Raw genomic sequence first — 18,875 nt, 5'->3', positions numbered from 1 at the left:
TGAAAGGCCAAAAAAATATATATTTTTAACATGCTGCCCAGATGAACCAGGTGTATGGACTTACACATTACAATTATTATTCTAGAAATGGAAGGAATCAATACTTTTTGGTCCTAATTTGATTAACAGACTAATTGATAGCAGAATTGATAGTGATGGAGACATAGGTTATAAAGGTTCAGGGTAATCATAAAACTCACATACCTGAGAGGACAACACGAGACCAAAATTAGACCTTAGACATTAGGACCTCAAATTTCTGAAAATTAAGAGGGAAAATAGATTGGGTCTTGGGAACTAAACAGACATGTTTCTTTTAGGTTGCTGCCATGTACACTTAAATATATAAGGTCCTACTCATTCCCATTTTCAGCCCATTGCTGCATACTTTTCCAGTTCTTTCACTATTTTTACGATTTACCACTTTACCATCTCTTTCAGACCCAATTCCTTGGTCATCCTTACCTCCATGTCTATAACACTCTACTAGTTTCACTGTCTAAATTCCAGCCCCAGAGTCCTTCATTCCACCCAGCCTATAGTCAACACCTTCAAGTACCTGTCACTGTTGCCCACACTACTTGTTTTATTAAATTCCTAAACTAAGATGAACCCAATCCTGGCATCTAATTCTCTGCCTCCTCTGATCACAACTGAACAAAAACTACACAGTCAGGCACACTAATGCTGTTACAATATGACTTTTCCCCTCAGCTGGTCTTTTAACCTCACAACAATCTTTTTGTTTATTTCTATTCAGTTCTGACTCTCATTTCCCACAGTAGCTACGCTAAATCTTCACCACTTTGCTTGATGACTCTATTAATTTTCTCAACTCAAACAATAAAGTCCATCACACACAAGCTACTTTAACTTTCCATTGCACTACACGTGAATGCCCATGTCTGCATCTCTACCAAATACTTTTATCTGTATCCACAGCTGTGCTCATCCTTTCCCTATTTCCTCTTATCCCAGAAAAATAAGTGTTTCTAAACAAAGCTAACATATCGATCCCATCTTCTCCAAAATTCTGTGTCATTAATTTTACCTTTTTAAATTCTGTAGCCACCTCTCTTTCTTCACTGTCCCGTCTTCATCATAGTTTCAGGACTCTCCCATATTTTAAAAACGCTTACCAAATTTTCATTCTCCCTTAAAACAACCCTTCCTCATTCCCTTATTTTATGTTGGAAACTCATAAAAAGAAGACTTAAGCTCTCTATTTTTTACATTTTCCATTCATGCTTTAGGTCTCTATATTCCACCTTACCACTCCCATCTTTGTACTCAAGCTGGTATTGCTAACATTATCAATGAACTCCTCATTTATAAATCTAGGGAATGGTGTTCATTATTTATCTTACTTAACTCTGCTCTGTGTTCTCTTCCTTTCGACTCTATGACAGGCATCTCCCTGGTTTTCCTTTCACTTGGCTGCCCCTTTCTTAGAGTTGTGGGCATGGGCTTTAGAATCAGACTGTTTCCACCACTTACCAACTATGTGACCTCTCTGATCCTAGCTCCCTTCTCATATATAAGGGAGATGTTAATAATATAAGTTTCATAAGGTGGTTGTGAGAATTATATGGCAAAATATGCTATAAATGCTTCACAACCCAATGTCTGATGAATAGCAATGTGGTGCCGTAACTGGTAGACAGTGTGGTGTTAATCCATATGTTGTTTAGTTGTTACTATTATTATCATAACTATTCCTTACATCAAAATTTTTCCAAGTGAATCCTTTTTTGTGTTTGTTAGAATACACATTTCTGGGCCTCACCCCAAACCTAACAAATTAGAATTTTTGGAATAGATCCCAGTAATATGTATTTTAAGAATTTCTTTGGGTGACTTTTCTGTTCATTGACGTTGGAGATCCATTGTCTTATCTCCTTCTTTTAGTGGGGACCTTATTATCAGACAGATCTGAGATCAAGTTTAAGGATAAAGACTTGAGCAAATTACTTCTTTCTTACTTTTAGTTTCCATGTCTATAAATGTAGCTTAGTATCATCAACTACATAGGTTTGTTGAGAAGAGAAAATTTGATTGTATGTATAAATGGTCTAGCACAATATTCTTAATATAGACCATTCAACAAATATTTATAATACACTCCATTTTCATCTTCAGACAAAGGTGAAAATAGTATGAATGTGACATTGAAAGCAAATCCTCTCCCACCCTGTGTACCAATCCCCAAGATGTATCTGTGTACATCTTCTCTAAAGATAGAGTTTTAGTTGCCTTATTTACTGAGAAGTCTAGTAAGAATGACAGTAAATTAGAAGGCAATAGAGCAGGGAAAAACTGTAAGTATGGCAGTAACTTAGAACCAATAGACCAGGAAAAACAGAATGAAGTTAGAGTGTCAGATATTAAAAAATAAATTTAAAGTAAAAACTAGGTCATTTGTCAGCTAGGTCCCACCTAACAATGGATATTGTTCATGTGTTAAAAATCTCCAGCACAATCAGCATTATGCTTGCTCATGTAGCAAATCCAAAAAGTCTCAGATATGACCTCTCCCCATAAGGATTTAATATCCAATTGGGTTAAAAGACTAAAACACATGAAAAATAAGATACAAATTTAAGCCATATTTTTCCTTGAATTAAAATATAATCAGCACTTACCATGTGTAAGGTCATACTATTTGCTAGAGGTGATTCAGTTTCTTAAATATCTTATAGTCAATAATCTGCATAGATAATATAAGGTAACCCAGAAAGTGGATTAATATGCAAATAACCCATCTCAAGTTTCCATATTGGAATTTCTATAGTATCACAATTTTACATTCTCTCCCAGTTTCATTCTGGGTTTGGGGGGAGGTCTTTGTATAATTAAGTACTAAAGTAAGTGTATTAATTTCTCCTTTCAGTTGTGAAAGAGAAGAAACATTGCCAAAATAATCATGGAGTTCTCCATGGGGAAATTGGGAAAAGGGATGGGACCTGAAATAAGGCTTGGATAGCTGAAAAGAAGACAAGATGGCACTCAAGCCAAGGAAACATCAGCAAAGTCTTAGGGGTGAGGATGAATATGGCATGTCCGTGGAATACCAAGAAGGCCAGTAGGACTTGAGCAGCTACCTAAAGTCATGTTATACGAGAGGATGTGAGTAGACATGGGAGAGACTCAGAAGCCTGGCAAAGAATGCAGATCTGCTTCCATAAAATAATAATTTTTTTTTAAATGATGACAAAACAATGAATAATATTATTCTGTTAGTCATGTTCATTCCCTCAACAACTAGCCACTGGCAGTTCACATAGTCAAAGCCAAATGCTACACATTGCAGGAGATAAAATTGAATGAGACATAGTACACTGCTCTCAATGCCACTGAAAAATTAGGACACAAGATAATGACAAAAATAATTATAATCACAGCAGAATATAAATGCTACCAGATAGATCCATGATATTACTATGAGAGGAAGTAGGTAGGTTATGAATAGCAGTAACTCATGATATCGAATGGGACCTTGAAGGATAGGGGTTATGTAGGTAAAGGCAAGAAGAGAGGACTCCTGGGAGGAAAATAGTGTGAGCAGAGGCTGCCCATTTCAACAAGCTTGCCCACTGTGTGCCAGTCCTGGATTAATACTGGGGTATAAAGAAGTATTATAACCTCTGCTCTTAATTGCATAACAGGCAAACAGAGCACTTGTTCTCGGGGACATTTGGGGAGTTCCATTCAGGCAAAGCATTTATACATGAGGAAATAATAGAATGAAGCTGGCAAGATAAATTGAACCAATATATTAATGAAAGTCTTAAATGCCAGGTTATGGGTTCAGTGGAAATCTGTTGCTATCATTTTTACCAGGGGAGGGAAATTATGAGAATTGTATTTTGGGCAGTCTAAGCTGGGAGAAACGTATAGAATAGATTTTAAAGGAAGAGACTTTAGAACTAGGAGGTTATTATTACACTAATAAAGTATGGAGTGATAATAGCCTGGGATAGCTGGTGACAGCAGAGAATACCAAGAACATGGTAATGCTCTAGTCATTTGCTAAGAGCTTAATGAATCATCTTACTCAGTCCTCACAATATCCCTATGTTACGGGTACTGTTATTACTCCCTATTGACAGATGACTAAATTGAGCACAAAGACATCAAGGAACATGTCCATGTTCCACAACGACTCAATGATGAAGCATAGGCAGTCTCTAGAAACTGTACTTTTTAACCATTGGCTATGGTGTCAAAAACAGATATACATTTTTGAACTCCCGTGTCTAAGTAAAAAAAAAAAAAAAAAAAAACTCAATGAACAAATACAAGGAGGTTTAAATACTTTTTTCATTTAAAAACTTTATCAGCTAAAGGGCACCTGGGTGGCTCAGTGGGTCAAGCCTCAGGTCATGATCTCAGGGTCCTGGGATCGAGCCCCACATCAGGCTCTCTGCTCAGCAGGGAGCCTGCTTCCCCCCACCCTCTGCCTCTCTGTCTACTTGTGATCTTTCTCTCTGTCAAATAAATAAATAAAATCTTAAAAAAAAACAAAACTTTACCAGCTAAAAAAAAAGCTACATCATTCCTTTCCTAAATCACACTCACTGAAAGGTTTAGTGGTTTTCAAATTCAATAATAGAATTTTAACGGTAGAATGTATCTCAGAGAGTATTTACTCCAAACTCAGAACTTTACAGGAGAGGGACTTGAGACCAAGATTAAGGGAATTGCCCAAAGTCAAAAAGCTAGCTAGGAATCGGGTACCTCCTGTTTCTTGTCTACCATAATACAGTACCCTGATTTTATCATATAGAAAAGGATATAACTCTTCTATTATGGTTTTCACAGCAAATATAAGGAAGATCCCAGTACAGACTCATAAAAGGAGAGTAGTTTTTACTATAAATTTTAGAAGTATATATAGTTGATTGCATAACTACTCACTCAAAATCACAGCAGTAAGTGTATTAATAATTTTTAAATATTTTTTATTTATTTATTTGACAGAGAAAGAGATCACAAGTAGGCAGAGAGGCAGGCAGAGACAGGGGGGACGCAGGCTTTCCGCGGAACAGAGAGCCAGATGTGGGGCTCGACCCCAGGACCCTGAGACCATGACCTGAGCCAAAGGCAGAGGCTTAACCCACTGAGCCACCCAGATGCCACTAGTGTATTAATAATTAAGACCATTTTTATTTTAATAGTCTTAACAGATAAATTTATCTGCAACAGTGGATTTGTAGGCAGTGATGTCAAATAAGTCCACTTCTTTATTATAACAAATCTTTAGTGAGCAAATAAATAAAAATCCATATACTACTTGTTACCCACAATGATAAATGTCAGGGGTTTTTTTTGTTTGTTTGTTTTGCTTTGGCAGAGTGGGAAGGTGGAGGGAGCACCAAAAAATGTTCAAATTTGAAATGCATTGCTGTCTTGAGTGTACATCTTTCCAGAACTTTGACTTTTTTTTTTTTTTTTTTTTTTTTTTGCTCATTACCAGGTGTTTCCCTTTGCAGCACCAGAGTCGAGCATTGATAGTAAAAGCATGGCCAGACCAATTTGCTCTCATCTATTTTGAGCCATTGCCAGACTCAGAGAAAAAGAACAAAAGGAAGCATATCCTTTTTATGTCTTTTTAAATTGAATGATCTTCCATGAAATATCTTCATACTATTAAGTATGTTAGAAAATGTCCTACATTGATGTAGGACCAAAATACCTTTGAGAACTCTGTGGGTTCAGGGCTAATGGAATGTGCCAAGAGGGCTAGTGCACAAGCAGAGAGACCACACTGGGCAGCTCAGAGAGTAATGTTGTAGGGTTCTCTGTCAGGAACAAGACAAGTCCAAATAATAACTAAAAATAGTCTGTCAGTTATTTCCCCATGGCCTTCCCTAGCCACAGTTTAGAAAAATAAAAATGAAAGGAATTTGAAGTAAGAAGAAAATATAAACCAGGCAGGTTGTAAAGAAAAGCTTGATTCACTTCAGATTCACTGGATGAGCAACTGATTAAAGATGAATGCATAAACACCGGAGTTCGCATCACTGGCTAGAAGAAGAAAGAAAGAGGTAAAACCATACATCCAAGTGGGGTGGAATGAAGGGGGCAAAAAAACGAGAAAAGCAAATAAAATTTAAAGAGCAAAAGAAAGAGAGTAGAAAGAAAAAGAGAAAAATTAAGCCAACAGGAAGGAACATATGAAATGCAGCTGTGATGCTCATTTGCTCTTTTAAAATGTAAATTACTTGTGATTTTGAAGTCAAGGTCTTGATATTTTCCTGTGGAAATATAGCCATGGACACTTAAATACTCTCTTCTACAAAAGAGAGAAAATTAGGAGAGATCATGTAATTTTACTGCAAGGAATTAAAAAATAGTCCTAAAAACCTAAAGGCATCTCAGTGTACGTTGTCCGCAATAGACAACAGCTTTAAAAACCTCTAGATTTCCTAGCCTGATGTAGGCACAAAGAAAGCCAGGGACTTGGTTGCCTGGCAACCGCGCTCTTCACAGGCAGCTGGAGTAAAAGGAACCGCCTGGTGCCAAATGGCCTTTCACCTGCTTCGTTAAAGGGAAATCAAAGTGAAAGCGTTACTTTGCAAGGGCCAAAGCTCCCCTTGAGAAACAGAGGCTGGAGAAACCCTCCTCTAGCTTCATTTTGTTTGGGGAATCATTTGAAGGGAGTTTTCTAATGCCTCAGTAATCCGGAGTGTGTTCTGTCTCTTTGCCCTCTCCTCTGGGTACCACCCTGCATATAACAGGCTGTAAGCTCAGTATTCTGACATTGCATACGAGGCAAAGTCATCGTTTTAAACTTTTCACTCCAAACTGAGAGTTAAACTCTGAAAACCAAGCAAAAGTCTTTTAACTCTTTTAGGGACAACTCCCCAGTTGTCCCTAAAAGAGTTGAACTCTTTCAGGAACATCTCCCCAGTTTTTCATTAGATTTGCTTCCTGATAAATACTAGGACTGATAAAATTTATTCACGATGAAAAGAAACTTAGAAATAATTACAAAAGTATTTTGTGTTTAAAAAACACCTGGTGAATGAATTTAGTTTAGGAATCTACTTGGCTGGCTATTTGAGTAGAAATGTGAAAAGTGCCTAGAGGCGATTTCTTATAAAGAGTACGGAGAGTTCCTCCCAAAAGAACTCATACAGTCCATTCTTAAAATGTAAATTATTCTCTTTTTATTTTTTTATTTATTTGAGAGAGAGAGAGGAGGAACAGGGGAAGGGGCAGAGAGAGAGGGAGAAAGAGACAAGCAGACTCCTTGCTGAGCGGGGAGCCCAATGTAGGGCTCCACCCCAGGACCCCAAGATCATGACCTGAGCTGAAGTCAGACACTTCACTGACTGAGCCATCCAGGCATTCCTAAAATATAAAGTATTCAAATACACACCTTTGTCTGTGGATATTTTAGATTTTGCTAGAAAATGCAGTTTTGTAACGGCAAAACTTACAGCTTAATGAGTAACTCCCACTTAGTCCAGCTAAATGAGTAACTCCCATTTAGTCCAGTTCTTTTACAATCAAATGGTAAAATGGGAGTGGAAATTGGGCAATTAGCTGCATAGCAGTCAGAAATAAAGCACTGGAGAAAGCAGTGGATTCTGGTCCTCACCCCAGCCACCCGGCACGGGCACCTCACTGGCATTCTAACTTGAGTAGCACACACGTGAGTAATATACTTAGTTTGCATTTGGATTTTTTTCTCCAGATAACTTCTGAATAAAAAACATAAAACGTAATGTTAAACTTTTCAGGTTATCCAAAGTGTACGTATTTATTTCAGTTTTATTCACTACCATTATGAAGTATAATTACTTTTTATACCTTTTATAGCACTTATTCACTCTTATTCTTTTATTTTACTGTACTTTACAAAAATACGCTTTTTATGTTCAAAATTCTGTGTGTGTGTATGTACCTATATATTCCATAACCCACCTCCCTACTCCACTTCCAGAGTTGAGGAGGAAATGTATTTTTATTCTCCACATGACTTCTCAAGGCAGTCTTCTGTGATTGTCAGTGGCTATAGAATCACCCAGAAGACTTTGGTCAGTGAAGGTGAAGAGGTGTCAAGCAGCTAAAAAGAAACAGAGAACAGCTTATAAGCACTCCCAATACTTCTCCCAGAGGTCATATCAATTACTAAAGACCTGGGTGAAAGTAGAAAGGAGTGTAATTTCACTCAAAGCTGAAGCTACATCTGACCCAAAGTATATGGCTTTCACCTTCTCAGCAGTGGCTATAGGAATATTAGCTGACATTATTCCTCATATAATCTTAGGTTAAAAGTAAAAACTCCTAGAGAATGTATTATGTGAGAAAATATGGTATATTTGGTCGATCAATGATTCTTAAATAATTAAATATTTAAGCAGAAGACTATTTTCTTTTCCACGATGACTAAAGTGTTTCTGCAATAATCAAATATTAAATAACTTTTTAAAAATAGTCTTCATTTACACAGTTAAAATGGAAGGTGATTTTGTTTTCCTTTTTTTAAAAACCTAGCACCATAATTCCTTCTAGGAAAAGCAATTTAGGGTAGAAGGTAAAACACTGAGGCCATAGGTGAGCTCATAGTTTCTTAAACTTGCCTACACGTTAGGAGGGAACTTTTTAAAAATGCTGATTCCTTCCCTCCATACCTGCCTCCCCATCAAGGCTATAATCTTGATTCCACATCCGAATCGATTCTATATGAAATAACATCAATATGTGCCTATGAACTTCTAAGTTATCTTAGATTTAAAAGTTTAAAAGGTGTCATTTTCTGGGAGATGGACTTTAGAAGATTAATTACACTATTGCAGAAAAAATGAGCACAGTGTTTAATGTTACTTATGCCTAATTGCTTGCCTGACACCAGTGTCTTTCTAGTCATGTGCTCATGTAGCCTTCACTTCTAATGTTGAATCTTAATGTTAATGTCCTTAAAAAAAGTTCAAGAGGCAATTAATGCTAAAAAAAAAAAAAGTTCTAAATTATACAGAAGCTAAATAGTAAAGCAAATGTTAGCTATTACTGTTAGTATCCATGCAGGCCACACTTCAGTAGTGGAAAGCCATATCAGCTACTGTAACCATACAACTTCAGGTACACACACAGTTTACTTTATAGAAAAAAAATATGCTGAGCAATTTTTGCCATAAGACCATATACATATTTTTCTTTAAGGTGTAATATTATTTTCTGATAGAATTTTTAGGGTGCATGTTATATTATGCTATCCCATGATAGAATGATCTGTTTTTAATAATTCTCTACCTCTAACATTATTGATGAAAACAGTGATATGTGTACAAGAATTAGGATATACCTTTTGTCATTTGCCACCACACACCATTTACAATAATCTGTAAATTTCATGATTCTATACCTAAAAATAGAATAAATTCTAAACCATTGTACATCACATATATTCACCTGACTTATAGCTTTGAGCTGGGAAGTTGGTGCTATTGCTACCTAGAAATGAGAGATAAACTGGATTTTCATAACTGAAGTTCTGTTTATTGGCAACAAACTGTCCTTCTGACCTTTGTCCTTGAGTCCTAGAACGGTTAGGGTTCCTGATTTCAAGAAAGAAAAATCAGTTCTAATTTAAGCAGAAGTGGGTCTTACTGGAAGGAGGTAGGATATTAAGAATTGTTAGGAAAACTGGATATCAGGCTCTCAAATCAGGCAAGAACCAGACAGGCAGAAGAGCATCAGGTGAGGGTGTCACTCTGCAAAACCAGTCTGGTCAGAAAGTCACCATTAGCTCCGCTGCCCTCACAACTGTCCACTGCTGCTATCACTGGGAACTACTGGAGAAACCACTGGGTACCACTGTAGTTACTGTTGTTCATTGCAACTAGTACTATATTCGAAACTGTCCCTCCAGCTTCATGTTGACTACTTTGGAGTCAATATACCCGGCAGAAGAATTCAATCCACTGAGCTAATATCATCTACTCATATACCTTAAATGCCAGGGGCAGAGGGGAGGAAAGAAAGTTTGGCCTCCTTTGGCTATGATAACGGGAGCTGGGGCTCTGGATCCAACCAAGATTTTGGGAATGGAATATTTCTTAAAATACAAAAGGGGTTTGGAAGATGGACAGCTGTAAAAGGAGGAAGCATCTTTCTACCATATTTCCCAAGGACTACTCATGTGAACAGTATCATAACTCTATCATAATGGAGGTTGATGTAGAGGGGAGCATAGATTCCAGGATAATGAATTTGTAGAATCAATTTCAAAAATGGAACACAGACAAAATGAACATTAGTTAATTTTGGATGACTGGCTCTGGGATTAGGTACAAGTTTTGTGTTACAACTTGGTAACTATGGCCAACATAGGCCATGAAAGCAAATACCAGGAGCCTTACACAGAAGGAAAAAATATAGTCACCAACATGGTATGGGTACCATTTAATGGGTAAAAGATTTCATGGTTGAATATTGGACAGCATTTCTGATGAATAATGATAAATACACTATATCTATATCTATATATCACACAAATATGTCAATATTTTTGTGATGCAAGTAAAGCAGTGGTTAGATGAAATTTCATAGTTTTAGGTGATTATATTATAAAATAAGTAAGAATTGAAATCATATACTTAAGAGTCCATGAAAGGAATCCAGTAAAATATGAGCAAATGAAAACAAAGGCAAGTAGAACAAAGAAAAAAAAGAAGATAAGAGGATACTATAAAATAGAAAAATCATTAATGTACAAAACTACAAGTTGGGTCCTTAAAAATACCCATCAATGTAGCTCATCTTTTTAAGAGAATATAAAATAAGACAAAACCATCTCAATCGCTGCAGAAAGTATTTTACAAAAGTCAATACTTAGTGATATTAATAAGTGGAACTAACAAATAACAAGGGAAATACATAATAAGCATTTGGAAAAGTGCTTAATATCATAAGTTACCAAGAAAATTCAAGTTAACATCACAATGAGATAGTACTACACGTTCAGTGGAATAATCAAAATTTAAAAGAGTGAACATATTAAATGTTAACAAGGATATAGAGGAACTGGAACTCTCATACACTGTGGTGAGAATGCAAAAGGATGGTATCACTGCAGAAAAGAGTTTGGCCGTTGCATGTCAAATGAAACATATCCTTACCACATGACCCAGCAATTCTACTCGTATATATTTACCGGGAGAAATGAAAATATATATCCACACAAAGACTTGTACATAATGTTCATACAGCTTTATTCATAATAGCCTAACCCTGGGAACAACTCAATTGTCCATCAGTAACAGAAGGGATGAACTGGTATTTTATATAATGGTACACTACTGAGCAATAAAAAGGTATGAGTTACTGATACATGCAACAGCATGTGAACCTCAAAAACATTTTACTTAACAAAAGAGTCAGGCAAAAAGGAGTTAGATATATCTATATCTATCTGCATAGATATAGATATAGATATTACAATGATGCAAAGCTTTTAAAAAGGCAAAAACCAATCCAAGGTGAAAAAATCGGAAGAGTGGTTTTCTTGGAATTTGAGAGGGTTCATTAGCCAGGAAGAGGAATCAGAGAATTGTTTTGTAAAGAATATATTCTATATCTTGTTATGGATATGGCTACATGGGTATATTATTTTTTCAGACCTCATTGAATTGTGTCTTTATGATTTATATATTTCAATTTGTATGAATTTTACCTCAAAAAGGAAACTTAACAAATGTTAAACTCTAATAAGTAGGTTTGTTTTGCAGCTTACCAATTCTGAAATTCTCTTTTGTGTATTCTAGGTTTTAGCAAGTGAATAAATATACTGAAGCTAACTGGAAGAAGTTTTCTCACTTACACACACACACACACACACACACACACACACACACACGTTTTCTATCCACTGAAAAGGCATAGGAGCACAGACACCAGTAGCGATGGCAAACTTACTTTCCAGTAAATGGAACCAGGATTCTAAATTTATTCTCCATTAAATGGAACCAGGATTCCTAGGAGAAACAGATGATACCAATGCTAATGTATGGAACATCTTGTTGTGACAGAAAGTGAGGATATAAAGAATAAGGGAACATATCAAATGAACAGATCCAAAAGACTCATACTGGCCAAATCTGGGAAAATCTGACCACCAAGTAAATACCAATAGTAATGGATTATAACCTAGTGAGTAAAATAGGAATCCATGACCCCATACTAATGTAAATACATAAATGAATAAAAAATAAATGCAAAAAAAAAGGAAATGCACTATCTCTGGTAGAATGTAGACCAATAAAAGAAGAAAGGAGGATGGAGTTAGAAAACCATTAGCAAATATCAAATGTAGTAGATAAAAGTTTGATGAACAAGCTATTTACATAGTCTCTCTACAAGCTACCTATTAATTAGGAAGGTAACATAGTGACTTCACCATGGAGGAACCTGGTAGACATCACTTTACTCAAGTGATCAAAGCTAATATCACTAATATTAATGTAGTTTGAATCATGTGCCCTGATATGACTCACTGAGAAGGCTAAATTAACACTTCAGTGAAATTCCAGATGAAAATCTGTAACTTGAGACTAATAATGATGAAATATCATATAAACTTAAGTTGAGGAACATTCTATGAAATAACTAATCTATAATCCTTCAAAAATTTAAGGCCAGAAACACTAAATATGGCTGATGATCTGTTCCAAATTAAAAGATACTGAAGAGACATAAAAAATAAATGTAATCCATGTTCCTGGTTTGGATCTTCAATTGGCAAAAAATAAGGAAATGTCCTCATTTTGATAAATATGTTGTCAATAGGTAAGAGAAAGCACATGCTCTTAGGAAGCACACAGTGAATTATTTAGGGGTAGAACTTGTGATCGCTTCGATTTACTTCCATGTGACTCAGGGGGAAAAAAGAATAATATGCAAGTGTACAGAGAGGAAGTAAATGAGACAAAATGAAAATAATAGAATTTGGGTTATGTGATATTTCTGGTCCCCTGTACTATTCCCGAAACATTTCTGTTAAGTCTGAAAGTATATCAAAATAAGAAGTTACAAATAAATAAATAATCAAAAGTCAGGAACTCATTCTTGTACCACCATACCACCTCCCCTCCCCCAAAAAGCTGTTACACAGGAGATCAGTGAGTCAAAAAAGAATAGTACAAAATTCCAGTGTTTCTAGCTCCAGGGTCTTTGGAGGGTAGTTCCTAAACTTAAGGTGGAAGAAAGCTCCTCTTTTGCCCTACTAGGAACAGACCCTGAAGGTAATACATGCCTTCATCTCAAGTCTGGTTCTATTTTGATTGATTGCAAGAATAGGACTAAGGAAGCATGAATCAGGCTAATTATTCTCCTGCCTTAGGAAAAAAAAATCTTTCATTGTTGGTGAAAGAGTTTTGATGCATTTTTTATGAATGATAAAGAAAACTTTTTCTAAAGTAGCTGGATTTTTGTGAGCCTACAGCTATGCTGAAGACTCGAAATGCACACAGCAGTTTGAGTACTGTCTGTCATTAACTGTGTGAGATTTAAGCATTCTGTTTAGGGAGATCAAGATTCTTTTTGTTTGAGAGAAAAAAAGGACTGAGTTTGTTGGGAGTGGAATGCCAGGGCATTTATATCCTTTTCCTTGCCAGAACATTTTTTCTATTCATTTGTGTCTTGTAGTCCATAGTCTTTACGTCATAAGGTATGGTATAATTTTTACTCACAAATGAACCCTGCTCAGAATTCAACCCTTGTAAGTGATATTTACACTGGAAAGGAGATGTATCTTTCAGATATGCCCTCAGTAACTCTTGGAAAAAATCTACAGTAATAAATTATCTATTCTTTTCCAAATTTGCAATATTTATTGGAAGTGACATTTCCTATCATTCAGCTAGACACAGAATGCCTAATATATAAACTTATCATAGAATACGTACTCATAATTTTGCCATCAGCTAAGGCTAGTACCTCGTGGGATGAAAGACACTCTATTCATATAAGTCTATTTTCTTATCGTTGCTTAAAAAAATTTTAAAGTAAAGCAGCTAATTCTCATTGGAATAAATTTTCTGTTGGACATCTTATAATTATACTATTCTTTATTATCTTTCTGATCCTCAGTTTCCTCATATGTAAAATGAAAATTAGAAATATTAAATGAAATAACATATATAAAGTGCTTAGTACAATGACTGGCACATAATAAATGCTCAATAAATGGATCCAAAGATAGAAAGTATTTTATATTCAACAACTTTAAGCTAAGACTACTGTTTTTAGCTTATGTTTATTAGCTCTGAGATCAAGAAACTAGAGATCTCAGAAGAATTTTAGCCAATCCTGCAGCAAAAACATATTGGGAGATAGAACCCCAGACCAGTGGCATGCAGAGGGATTGATGAAAAACGAGCTCGTTACCACCACCAGCCCCTTCCAAAATCCAGAAAAGCACAGGATTTGGAAGCATTTGATACAGAGAAAGGCAGAAAATTCGAGTCTAAAACAGGTACGGGGCAGGGGTGAAGGAGGGATACAGAAGACAAGTTGACTCTCTATGTTCAGCACTTTCAATTTCCCTCTTCCATTTCCATACACTGAATACAAGTGGTCAGGTACCTTATCCCTAGGGACAGAAAGGCTTAGGTATAAAGGTTTAGTCACTGACAATATTGAATAGTGGAGATAAAATCATCAGAATATGAGGCACATACTAGAGCAAGGATGAGGTACCTAACTGAAAATAAGAGTAATTACTAAACCACTGTAAACATGACAGACTGATCCCAAGACCTGTCCTACCTTACACAGGTGATTAGAAACCCATAGGCTGGCTCCATGTAGAAGAGTGGAGAATTTTTTTCTGGAGAAATTAAAAGATTCCAGACATTGACCTCCTTGCATGGATACATGAGGCCTGAGTGACTGTCCATCTTTCGGACCAATTTCACAAGAGTGAGAAGTACTCATTGCAAGCAGCAGAGATCACAGAGCTTCCAATCAAAATTCAAGGGCCTTGTTGTTAAATAGGAATGATTGTCAAGGGTCAGGAAACACGTGTGGAAAGTCTCCAGAATGTAAGAGAGGGGCTAAGTAAGCAAACCAAGAAAAGTAATCCAGAGAGAGAGAATGCCTGAAATGCAAGAACATTTCAAATGAAAACATGCTGCAAATTAATGTACCAGGGAGACAGAAGTTTTTGCATCAATAAAAATGTATGTCACTTAGAAGGAAGAACCAAAGTAACATAGTTGAAACAAAAATTTCTACAGAAGCCTGGAAGTAAACAAATATCAAGAGGAAGGAAAATAGGAGAGAAAAGCTGAGAATTAATACCATCAAACCCAGAGCTCAAATGACTAATTACTATGAGTTTCATAAAGAGCATAGAATGAAAGTCATGGAGATAAAAATATTTTTTAAAAGCGGACTTTTCCAAAACTAAAAAATGTGTATTTCCAGATTAAAAGAACCCAAAAATGTACCATCACAATTAATTTTTTAAATGTCCAAAACAAGGCATATTATCATGACATTTCAGAATACCATGTTAATAAGACAAACCTAAACAATTAATAATAATAATAATAATAATAATAATAATTTTAAAAAGAAGTCACATCCGAAGAAAAGAATCAGAATTACATCAAGCTTTTCAACAGCAGCACCTGATGATTCAGAAAGAAAGTAATTTTCTACCAAGAATCTTTTCATTCAAGGGTAAGAATAGAATAAAGATATTTTTATATACGCAAAGATTCACAGAATTATCCTCCCTTTCTTAGGCACCGTTGGAAAGGGGTGCAGAATGGAATCATTCTACACAGGTATTCGTGCCAGAGTTTGACAAATAAACTGTTTACTTATAACTTAAATACTAGCTTATCTGTGACAGTAAGGGAGAAAGAGGAACACTCTATAAATGATGAATCAAAACAAAATTACAAGGTAGCCAATACATAAAATAAAAAATAATAAAATTATAATGAAAGGAAAAGGGGGTAATATAAGTGAGATAAATTCATACAATGTTTGAAATTGATACTCAAAAGTTGTTTCTTTAACATATCTTCATATACCTATAGCTGGAGTTTAGATCTATAATGAAATGTGTGAGGAAAATGCCCATTCCCATCTTCCCATGGAAGCCAAGTCCTAAGAGATGAGAAAATCAAGAGAAATTTTGAAAATGATCGTGAGTTGTCAGAAAGCATCCTTTAGGCACCATGACTTGAGTATTAGGAACAAGCTGTGGTTCCAGGGGTAGCAGAAACATGCACTTGAAGTGGTTCACAAAGATCTCCGGCTGCCAAAGTTGGTGAATTCATCTTGAGCTGGATAGGAAGAGAGTACAGTTCATCTAGTTGTAAGCCACTAGAATAAATACTGAGAAAATGCCAACACTTAGAGCCTGTAACACTAAGTACGGTTCAGCTCTAACCCACGGGGAGGCCAACTGGAGCCATCAGTAGGAATATCTCAGCCATCTCTTTCTCCTCAGGACGCACAAATCAGTACCTGGAGCAAAGGCCAGCAGAGACTCTGATCTTGATTACAGGTTCTTTCCACCCACCCTGGAGCCAAATCTCTTTTGGAAAATGTGAGAGACACAAGAAGTAGGGTGTGCTGAGAGCCTCTAGTCATCTTGACGAAGTTATTTGTTCACTAGAAGTAGATACAAACTGCTAAAACAAGTCTTCCTGGAAAAACTTCCAATTTGAAAGACCTAACAGGAATTTTTATATCTGAGATCTAAGATTATCACTCACCATATTCCTGAAACAGTTCTCTCAAGAGTCTCTGATGGAATTGTGAGAATGCTCTAGACCCCAAGTTGGATGACAATTATAGAAAGCTCTTTGTGATTATCTGTTAAACCACAGATGTCTGCAGAAACAGGGTTTTTTTTGGGGGGAAGGGGGATTTGAGTTCTTTTTTTTTTTTTTCCCCTGAATCATTTACACTGCAAACATCAAGCTTTGTGAATGAGAGGCATCTCAGTGGGACAGCTGCACCTCAGATAGCATATCATGGTGTACTTTCTTCAGATTATGTCATACCCACATGCGCTCACATCATCCTGTAACATCGGCGTGAATCAGAGGAAAAAGACAAGTCTACAATCTAAAATATAAAACATGATAGGTCATGAAATACGAGGTCTATAATTGGTGATTCTGTTCGTCCTGTGGCAGTACAAATATTTGCAAGTTCTTAAACCAAGGATCCTGTGGAGAGATCTATCACAAATATAATGGATTATTATTCTCTGATTATCATTCCTTGGGTCTGTAGTAACCTATAAGGAGCAGGGGATCTTGAGACATGCTCCACTTTGAAAGTCAAGTTTTTCTCTGGTTGTACTGTGATACAACTCTTCCCTTGTTGGTAGATGATGTTCATTTTGCCCTTGTCCTGTTTCCAGTTTAAATGTTGGCCTTTAAGGAAAAGTGTGCTTTTTGCTTCCTCCTTTTTTCTCTCCTTTGCCCTCCTTCCCTCCCACTCTTCCTGACCTCTGAATGTTGATCCCTGTCTTTATGCTGAGCAGACTCTTCCCTTCCACTCTCCAACACTTTCCCCCTCTATGAGGCCAGATTTTATAACCTTTTCAGAGTCTGGCTGCAGTATTTAACAAGGTGGTATAACAAGTTATTCCAAACTTGGTGGCTTAAAATAACAATAGCAATTATCTCACTGTTTCTGTGGCTCAGGAGTCTAGGCATGGCTTAACTCCCAGGGCTTAACTCAACTGGAGAGGATATTTTTTAAAGATCAGTTCTTCACAGCTGCTGGACTGAGGCCTTGGTTCCTTGTGAGCTGTTAGCCAGAAGACCTCCCTTGGTTTTTGCAATGTGTACCTCTCCTGAGAGCATCTCACAACCTTGCAGCTTGCTCCCTGAAAGTGAAACAAGTTATAAGGCAAGAGAGTGCTAGTACGATGGATTCACTCTCTCTAATCAAATCACAGGTGTAATAGCCAATTAATTTTGCTGTGTTCATCTCATCGGATGCAAGTCACTAGACCCATTGGAGGAGAAGGGATTATCCAAGGGTGTAAATACCCAGAGGTGAGGATCACTGGAGACCATTTCAGAGATTACCTACCAAGCATGCTTAGAGTAAAGCAGAGGGCAAGTATTTGGAGGCCAGAGGAGAGAGAGAGAGGGTTGGAAGCTATGTCAGGGCTGCCGACCACCCTGGCTGTATGGCTTGCGTATTCCAGATCCACATCTATCCTTTCCTGAATCCTTTGATTCACCCTATACTCTCACTGTGTCTTTACCATGAGGTTGTATACTCATTGAATCCTTGATTTTAGCCATTTTTGCACTGATTGTCTAATTTTCTGTCCTACCCAATAGCTAACATGTATATGTTGGTATATGCATAGAATATAAAGCATTTACCTGTAAGGAACTGAGTTTCAGAAAGATATATAACCAGAAGGCAGAAAAGCAGTGGTCAGAGAAGTAGAAATGTCCAGATAGTGCGGGATCATAGCAATGAGTTGATTTAAGTTCAGTGGTGAGCCTTGTGTATTCTACTCAAAACTGGATTCACCAAATCACCACTATAGACCCAGGGTATTACTAACAAACTGCAGTTCTTTATCATCGGGTTCTTTTGTAAGTTTAATAAACTTGAAATAGTTGATGTTCAATTACTATAATAATCACAGAGCATTGTAAATTTTAAGTAGAAAAATATCACATTTACTTTGACTATAACCATAGAAACTGCATTAATATCAGTCCTCTTTGCTTATTAAGGTCAGGTTCTGACAGTGGTTGCTATGGTTGTGTTTGATGGCTTTCATTGACTGCATAACAATTAGAAACATTTTCCTAAAAACTAATTTTTCTGGTAACCAGGGACTGAAGTGAATTAAGGTCCAGCCACCT

This window comes from Martes martes, assembly GCF_963455335.1.
Source record: "Martes martes genome assembly, chromosome: 6".
Classification (NCBI taxonomy): Eukaryota; Metazoa; Chordata; class Mammalia; order Carnivora; family Mustelidae; genus Martes; species Martes martes.
The sequence above is the reverse complement of the archived record's forward strand: the minus strand, read 5'-3'. Positions refer to the sequence as shown.